Source organism: Mauremys reevesii, linkage group 4, assembly GCF_016161935.1.
Source record: "Mauremys reevesii isolate NIE-2019 linkage group 4, ASM1616193v1, whole genome shotgun sequence".
NCBI classification, from domain to species: domain Eukaryota; kingdom Metazoa; phylum Chordata; order Testudines; family Geoemydidae; genus Mauremys; species Mauremys reevesii.
In genome coordinates this window covers 40,260,853-40,269,286 of record NC_052626.1, presented here as the reverse complement: position 1 = coordinate 40,269,286, position 8,434 = coordinate 40,260,853, and positions in this window count along the sequence as shown.

Genomic DNA, 8,434 nt, shown 5'->3' with positions numbered 1-8,434 from the left:
AGGGGGCATGCTGTACTCCAGGCCGTGGGGTGGGGGGCAGGGACCCCCCCCACAATCCATGCTCTTAGTGGGAGTGGGGCCTACATGGTATGTTCTCTGGACCTGGAAGTCCCATGCTGTACTCTATGGGGTGGAGGGCCAGCTCTCTCAGGGTATGTCTACATTGCAGTTAGACACCTGTGGCTGGCCCATGCCAGATAGGGTTGCCAACTTTCTAATCACACAAAACTGAACACCCTAGCCCCACCCCTTTCCTGAGACCCTGCCCCTGCTCACTACATTCCCTCTCCCTCAATGGTTCGCTCTCCCTCACCCTCACTCACTTTCACTGGGCTGGGGCAGGCGGCTGGGGTGCGGGAGGGGGTGAAGGTTGTGAATGGGGGTGTGGGCTCCAGGGTGTGGACAGAAATGAGAGGTTCAGGATGCAGGACGGGGCTCAGGGATGGGGCAGGGAGTTGGGGTATGGGAGAGGGTGAGGGCTCTGGTTGTGGATGCAGGCTCTGGGGTATGGCCAGGGATGAGGCGTTCATGGTGTGGGAGAGGGCTCTGAGCTGGGCAGTGGGTTGGGGTGCAGGGGGGGATGAGGGGTCCAGCTGGAGGTACAGGCTGTGGGGTGGGGCCGATGAGGGGGTTGGGGTGCAGGAGGGAGCTCCAGGTTTGGGGGGGCTCAGAGCTGGGGCAGGGGCTCTGGGTTGGGGCATGAGCTTACCTCAGGCAGCTCCTGATCAGCAGCACAGCGGGGCTATGGTGGACTAGTCCTACCTGTCCTGGCACCGCGCTGCACCCCGGAAGCGGCCAGCAGGTCCAGTTCCTAGGTAGGGGGGCCAGGAGCCTCCATGCACTGCTCTTGCCTGCAGGCACCGCCCCCGCCCCCCACTCCCATTGGCCGCAGTTACCGGCCAATGGGAGCGTGGAGCCGGTGCTCGATGGATTCCCCCCCCCCCCCCCAGGAGGCAGACCAGCTGGCCACTTCTGGGGCGCAGCACGGTGCCTGGACAGGTAGGTACTAGCCTGCCTTAGACCCGCAGAACTGCTGACCAGACTTTCAACAGCCTGGCTGGTGGTGCTGACTGGAGCCACCAGGGTCCCTTTTCAACCAGGCATTCTGGTCAAAAACTGGACGCCTGGCAACCCTAATGCCAGATAACTCAGGCTCAGAGGGCTTGGGCTTAGGAGCTGTTTAACTGCAGTGTAGAGTTCCACGCTCGGGCTGGAGCCCAAGCTCTGGGACCTTCCAACCTCATGGGATCCTAGAGCCCGGGCTGCAGCCCAAGTGTGTAAACCACAATTAAATAGTCCCTACACCCAAGTCAGCTGGCACAGGCCAGCCAGGTTTTTAATTGCAGTACATATATACCCTCAGAGGCTGCACTTTCTTGGGGCCAACGTGGTCATGTCATGCTCTCCAAAGAGCACTTACTCCATTGCACTCTCCACTCACATCCTGCACTCAAGATCCATGCTCAAAGGCCAGAAAGAATAATGAGCTGAGCAACTGCCATGCTGGTCCCACAGCAGGGCTGTCTTATGAGGCCAAGGTGTCACTGTAGACTATGATGATGATCACCACATACACAATTTTGGTTCCAGCTCTGTCTCAAATGAATGCTATAGTATCAGACCATAGCACTTGGGGAGAGAATGTGGCGTGGTACAATCTCAGCATGATTTTCCATAATGTTGAAGAAGACAGATAGGTCTTGGCGAAATCACATCTGCTGCTGTCTTTGCCACACTTCCTCCTTCTCAGACCCCAAGACAGAGAAAGGCAAGAAGAAAGAAGCACGCTGAGCCTTTGTTTCTCTTCTGAGTGGTATGAGCATGAGAGAAACTGGAAAGCCAGAGACTCCATCAATGTAGCACCCACGGAGGAGGAGAAGCTGCTAGCACAGCAAAGGCTGTAGCAGTTTGACTTGATACAGTACTATTGGTCTGATGAGCATCAGACAGTACTTTATCTATAGCTGCATTTGATAAGCATCTCTGGTTGTCAGCTGCAGGAAGAGGCAGACACCATGACACACCACAGTCTGTTGTAAGTGCAGTTCTGCTGCTAGTGGAAAAAGATAGGGAAAGTAGTCCTCTTCCTGCCAGCAAGAACCTGTGCTGCAAGAGACAGAGGCTCTCTTGGGATTCCCCAAGGGGTTTCACTATAGCAGGGTGCATGGCAGCATTTTAGCTGCTGATAGGGAGGGGACTGCAGAGAAATTAGAAACCTGAAAGCATGAGTATAGCACCACGCTTTGAGGCTGGGGAAAGAGTAATAAATACCGAGCAAGGAAAATGAACCTGGATCAAAGAAGCATTAGCACCTTTACAAACTGCTAGCCCCACAGGAGACAGAAGAGATACAGAGGTAACGTCATTCCCAGCTTCATGACTCCATAGAGCAAGATCAATGTCAAGAAGAGAAGCCAGGCCTCTTGGATGGGAGAAGACCACAGTGCTCGCATTGCCATGGGGATGGAGCCTGCAGCAAGCCGTCTTCCTGGTCTGCAGAGTGAGCAAGCAGACCACAGAACAGGAATTGGGTCTACTGCAGCATTCAGCCAGGGCATAAGGTTGCCACAAGATATTTACTTGCTGTAGCAGGGCCATCATGACCTCCCATCACCATCATCCCCCTTTTATGAAGCCAGGTCTGTGATGTCCATAAAGGAGTTAAGACAAACTCAAACTGATGACAGATCAACACAGCTGACCTGGAATTTTCTCAGACTCTTGAGGTGCTGGGCAGATGCTACTTGAGTCAGACTAAAGGGCAACTTTAGTCTTCTAGAAATTCCAGATAAACAGCCAGAAGGCAGGGCCTCTTTATGGCCAAGGGTGCTGACAAGGGATCAGAGAAACCCACACCTAGGACTGCTCTCAGCCATGGGAGCAGGGTAAGTCAGAGCCTGTTAAAATTTTCAATCATAGAAATGATGGGTCCCAGAACACAGAAACTGGAGATGAGAAGACTGATTAGCAGTAAACTAATCCATTCCCATGGCAGTGCAGGGTTATTCCCTCATGTCTATTCTGCTGGGCTTTGGGCAATGAGGCTTCCACCCCTTTCTTTGGTGGGACTTTTTCACAGTCTGATCCATTCTCACCAATGTCACTGTTGGTGTTTCCTGGTATTCAGCCCAAGATTTGTTCAGGTCCAGCCCATGATTCCTAGTTCCATATCTTTGAGATCTGCCCAAATGCCTGAATTCTGATGAGTCTATCCAAGTTTAAATCTTTCCCTCAAAAGTAAACACCCAAATACCACCACCAAACAACCCCTTCCCCAGGGCTGATTATCTGTAAACAAGAAGCATGACATGAAAGATGAGTCTTCCTTCTATGGTCTGTGCTCTGCTGCAGCTCCTCCACTCTTTAAAAAATCAATAGCCATCTCTGATTCTCCCCCTTCAGCTTATCTCTGCCTCATTATAGTTCTAAATTGCTACAGCAGAATTGCACTCCCCATTTTCCCCCACCTTAATCAATGGGACTTTCCATTAAGGAGAAAAAGTTTCTTATCTCAGCCACTACAAAGAAAAACAGACAAATGATTGGTGTGATGATCAGCTCTGGAAAGCCAAGACCTTTATTGATTCTCTGTCCAGGGCAGCAACCCTCCAGCCTTCTATAGTAAATGCAGGTTGGGAAGGAGTTCCAGGTTCTTTTTAGGTAAATTTAAATGCTAGTATAAGGTGCTGACTTGACAATACTGGTGAATGAAGTCACTGTAGAGAAGCAGTGCGTCTACTGGTTTGAGCAGATGATTGGGAGTCAGGAGATCTGAGTTAAATTTAAAGTTTTGGACAATGGTTCTTTTTGCCTCACTTCATCTGTGTCTCATTTTTCCTATCTGTAGCAAGGGGATAATGATACTGATCCACCTTTGTGATGTACTTTGAGATTTCCTGCCTGAAAGACATCTCAGAAAAGCCTTATGACCTATTACATAGGAACATGTACAGCACGGGCAGCAGGTCTGAGAAATTCTCTGTGCTACCCCATCAGCAGTGTTCAGTCCTGATCTCAATGAATCAGCGATGGCTGAGCTCAGTCTCCACATGGCCCATTCAACACGGGTGACAATGAAGCTGTTGGAGTTTAGAATGTGAATACTTACTCAGTAGGAACAAGTCTGAAGCCAAACTCATTTCATAGGAGGGAGGATATTTAACATCAGCAACAAAAGAAAAGGCTGGATTCAGGCTAAGGGGATACGTTGGGCCAGCCAACCTTAGTGAATCTGCTTTGAGAAGCAAAAAGAGATTGGGAATGTCTGCATTTGCTGTGACCTGTTCAGAGACAAGGCAATGCTTCTTTATTTGGAAGAATGAAAAAGCTACTGCAGACATTAAACATTCTCCTTCTCCTAGCAAGTGGTGGAGGCAGCAGCTACTATTTCCAATGTCTCTCACATTTTCCAATGTGCACAGGCCCTGGATTTCAATGATAATATAAAATCCGGCTCCCTGCCAACCCACAAGTACTTACTTATCTCAGGGAGATAAGAATTTAGCTGATTAATCTGTTCAGAGTGGTGTGCTCACATTCAAATCCTCTTGGGTCAGGATGTACCTTTAAAATAGTAGGAACCAGGAAAAGCGGGAGAGAGCTTGCTTATACTAAACCTACCCATGATGTTCCAGAAGTTCCTCTTCCCCCACTGGGACCCCAGGAGCAATGCACTCTGAGTAAACTTGCTGCTGAGAGGCCCTGGCCTGGTATGCATTAAAGGTGTGAAGGAGATTCTGTGTTTGGTTTTATTATGGTATACTGTATATAGGGGAGCAGAAGAGTTCTTTCAAAAAATTTCTGCCTAGGAAAATCCTAGGACCTACCACACCAGATCAGACCAATGGTCCCTCTACTCCAGTGTCCTGTCTCTGACAATAGCCAGTACCTCTAGACCATTCATTTTCAGTACTCCTATCATGTCCCCTTCTGATTTGCTTCTCTCTAAACAGTTCCAGTCTTTTCAAGCTCTCCTCATATAGAGGTCTTTCCAGGTCTCCCATAATTTTTTGCTATCTATCTCTGGAGCCCTTCTGTTTCTGCTGTATCTTTTTGAGGTAGCACGTGATCAGAAATAGAGCATGGGATGCTCTCCCTCCAGTGGACTAAGGTATATATAGTGTGCTTTCCATAACAGGGTCTTGGTCCTCTCTGTACAAGCAACTAAACTGTTTTCAATTCCAGTTAAAGGAAAGTCATGGGAAGGAGTCCCTGGTAGCAACATATCACTTTGCTAAAGCAGACTCATCTAAGACTTCTACTGCAAAAATACACCCTATATAGAATACAGGAATGAGAATTTCAACTAATTCCCCCAACAGAGGGAAACTGATCAAGACCAGAGCCACTTGGGGGGAGCGTGAGCACACACAATTCTGGAGCCAGTTCTCCCAGTACGTTACCGATCAGACTAGCAAGAAACATGTCTTCAGCAAAGCTTCCCAGAGGCACTGGCTGCCAGACTTCTCCAGAAGGCATCGTGCTGGGAGAAGTCAAGAATGAGGTGGTCTGCTCCACCAGAAAGAAAATATGGCATGCACCTGCTTGGAGTCCATGGAGGCTGACTTCCGAGATTCAAGTCCCCTATTCTAACTCTAATTCAAGTCTCCTCCAGTTCAAGTCCCCTATTCTAATTATACGGCCCGTGCTGTAGCTTGGTCACTATTTAGGGGACTTGCAGATTTCATTTTACATGATGTCCACACTGGAACTTTCAACCCATCAGTTGTACAGCTGATTTGTGTCCATTGTCACACACATAGTAGAGGCATAGCGCAGGGCTGGCCAAACTTGCTGGCCCTCCGAACCACATATGACAATCTTTAGAAGTTCAAGAGCCGGGGTGTGCCTGCCAGGGCTTGGACCTTCAGCCCCATGGGAGGCGACTGTCAGGTGCAGGACTGAAGCCCCAAGACTCCCCTCCCTGCTGGACAGAAGCCAGTTTGCCATCAGGCCCACTCACTGTACAGCAGCTGCTGGAGCTTGCAAGCTGGGAGCTGAGACCATGGGGAGAGGCAGTGGAAAACAGCTGGGAGTTGCAGGGAGAGCTACTGCTTTTGCTACTGCCTCTATCCCAGGAGCTAAAGCAACAGCCCCTCCCTGCAGGTGTCAGCTGTTTGCTCCTGTCGCTCCATGGGGAACCCAACATCTGGGAGGTGCAGGGAGGGGCTGCTGAAGGTAAAAAGGAGGGACATGCAGGGGTGTGTGTGGGGTGAACCTTTAAACTGAACCCCTCACTCTCAGCAGGCAGCAGTCATCTCTGGCAGAACCCCCCAGCCCTACCACTTTGCTGCAGAGCAGAAGCCCAGAGCTCCCCCTGCAGTGTGGTAGGCGGAGAATGGGGTGGGGGGAGGTATGTGGGGGTTCCATGAGCTGCACTTTAACTGTAAAAGAGCCGCATGCGTAGGGTAGGGTGATCAGCCAGCAAATGTGAAAAATCATGACGGGGGTGGGGGGGGGGGGTAATAGGAGCCTATATAAGAAAAAAGACCCAAAAATCGGGACCGTTCCTATAAAATCAGGACATCTGGTCACCCTACGCGTGCAGCTCACTAGCTGTGGTTTGGTCACCCCTGGCATAGCATGTTGGTAACCAGCGCGTTTCACTTACCAATGGCCTAGAGTTGGCACATACTTGTCTTCCTGTAACCAGCTCATACCACTAAGTTTGCAGCATAGATGGACCCTCAAAGTCTGACCCATCCTTCCTCCCACTCTGTGTAATGGGACAACGCAGAGAGCTTTGCTTCCCATGCTGCTGTTGCCACTTTGTATTCATGAACCCTGGATGTTGTCCTCTGAAGCACTATGGAATAGCTGTCCAGATTTTCCCAGAATGCACCAATAAACATGGTTAGTTAGTGTGATAGGTATGGATGCACAAACTTGAGTTATACTATGAAAGAACTGCTGTGTGGACATAACCCTCTTTGTTGTAATCAGGTCAAATGAAAGTTTCACATCTGGGTAGTCTTGTAGTGTGGATGGGCCTTAGTTCAGGACACTCTCACTCCATTTGGTGCCCCTCATATGCGCATATTTATTTGTGCTTCTGTTTTGCTGTTTTCCAGTTTCTGACATCTAGATACAGAGGTGGTTATGGATCTCTCACCTATTGGATGGCCCAGCACGTAGCTAAAATATTATGAATCTTTAGTTACTGGATGTCATCACAGTCAGCACACACTGTAATTACTGATTACAAACTGTTACCCCTTCCAAACATAACCAACAAATTCCTAGCTTGTCTGTCAGGAAATCCAAGCACATGGCTTCAATGACCTCCCCATCTCTAATGACCATCAGCCTGCTTACACTGATTGCAATTGCAGACATCTCAAGCTTTCTGCAAGGGTTTAAAATTCAAAAAAAGTCTTCCAGTTTCTGAACCTCAGGAAGGGCTGAATCTTGTTTCATTGCAATCCCTTATTTGGAACAACAGAAGGATCTATTCATCACTTGGCCCTTGGTTTCTAGGGAATCTCAGAAATCAGAGATGCAAAAGGCTGACTTAACTCCCATACTGTCCATCCCGTGGAAGGGGCCAGAGCAGGTTGGTTCACTGTTGTCTAACCATTAGAGCTTTGTCCTATCTAGTTTTCAATGTTTGCTGAGCAGATGGACCTTTGCTGCTCTCCTTGCAGACATCCTGGATTTAAACCTATGCTGGGGATGTTTAAAAATAGAATGTCCACCCAGAGGGGACAGGGGTTATTATCTGCATCTTGAGCCTATCGACCTGGGCGTAGTCCCTTTAAAAAAAAAAATCAGTGGTAACATTCACTTTCTAAACTTGGACAGAGCTGATTTTAGACACTTTTCCAGTTGCTAATGGGGAAATTATGACTGGAATGCTCAAGACTGAAGCAAAGATCTGGAATAATGCAGTTCAAAGCAAGTAGTGAATTCATTATGAATTCTCAGCCCTCAATGATCTCTAACTTAGCCCTTTACAAAACAGAGCAAGAATTTTGCCTTTTAGATGCTGCTAATGTGCTCTCTGATATTTTCTGGGGCTTATTCAAATACCAGAGACCTTTAGTTTTCATGCAGCCATACTACGGCATTTATTCATAACAGCCTCTGCTCCCCCAAGACTTACCTATGAGGAAAATGTTAAGTACAGTAAGTACTAAGATATTTGGGGAACATTTTTGGTGCAGAACCACAAAGATCAGAGATGGAAAATCCCCATCTAATCCCCTTATCCATCCATTTGCAGGAGCCCACCAATATTATGTATTGGTATTGTGCAAGGCACTGTCCACACACAAAGAAAGACAGTCCCTGGTCTGAAGAGTTCATTCTGTAAGTAATAAACAGATCAGACGTCGTTTCCCAACAGAAAGAGATACCAAGTCCATGCTGGAGTGGAACTTAGCCAAGAGGCATTGAAGGTAGCACCTCTCTCATACAGCCCAACAAAAAACCAAGC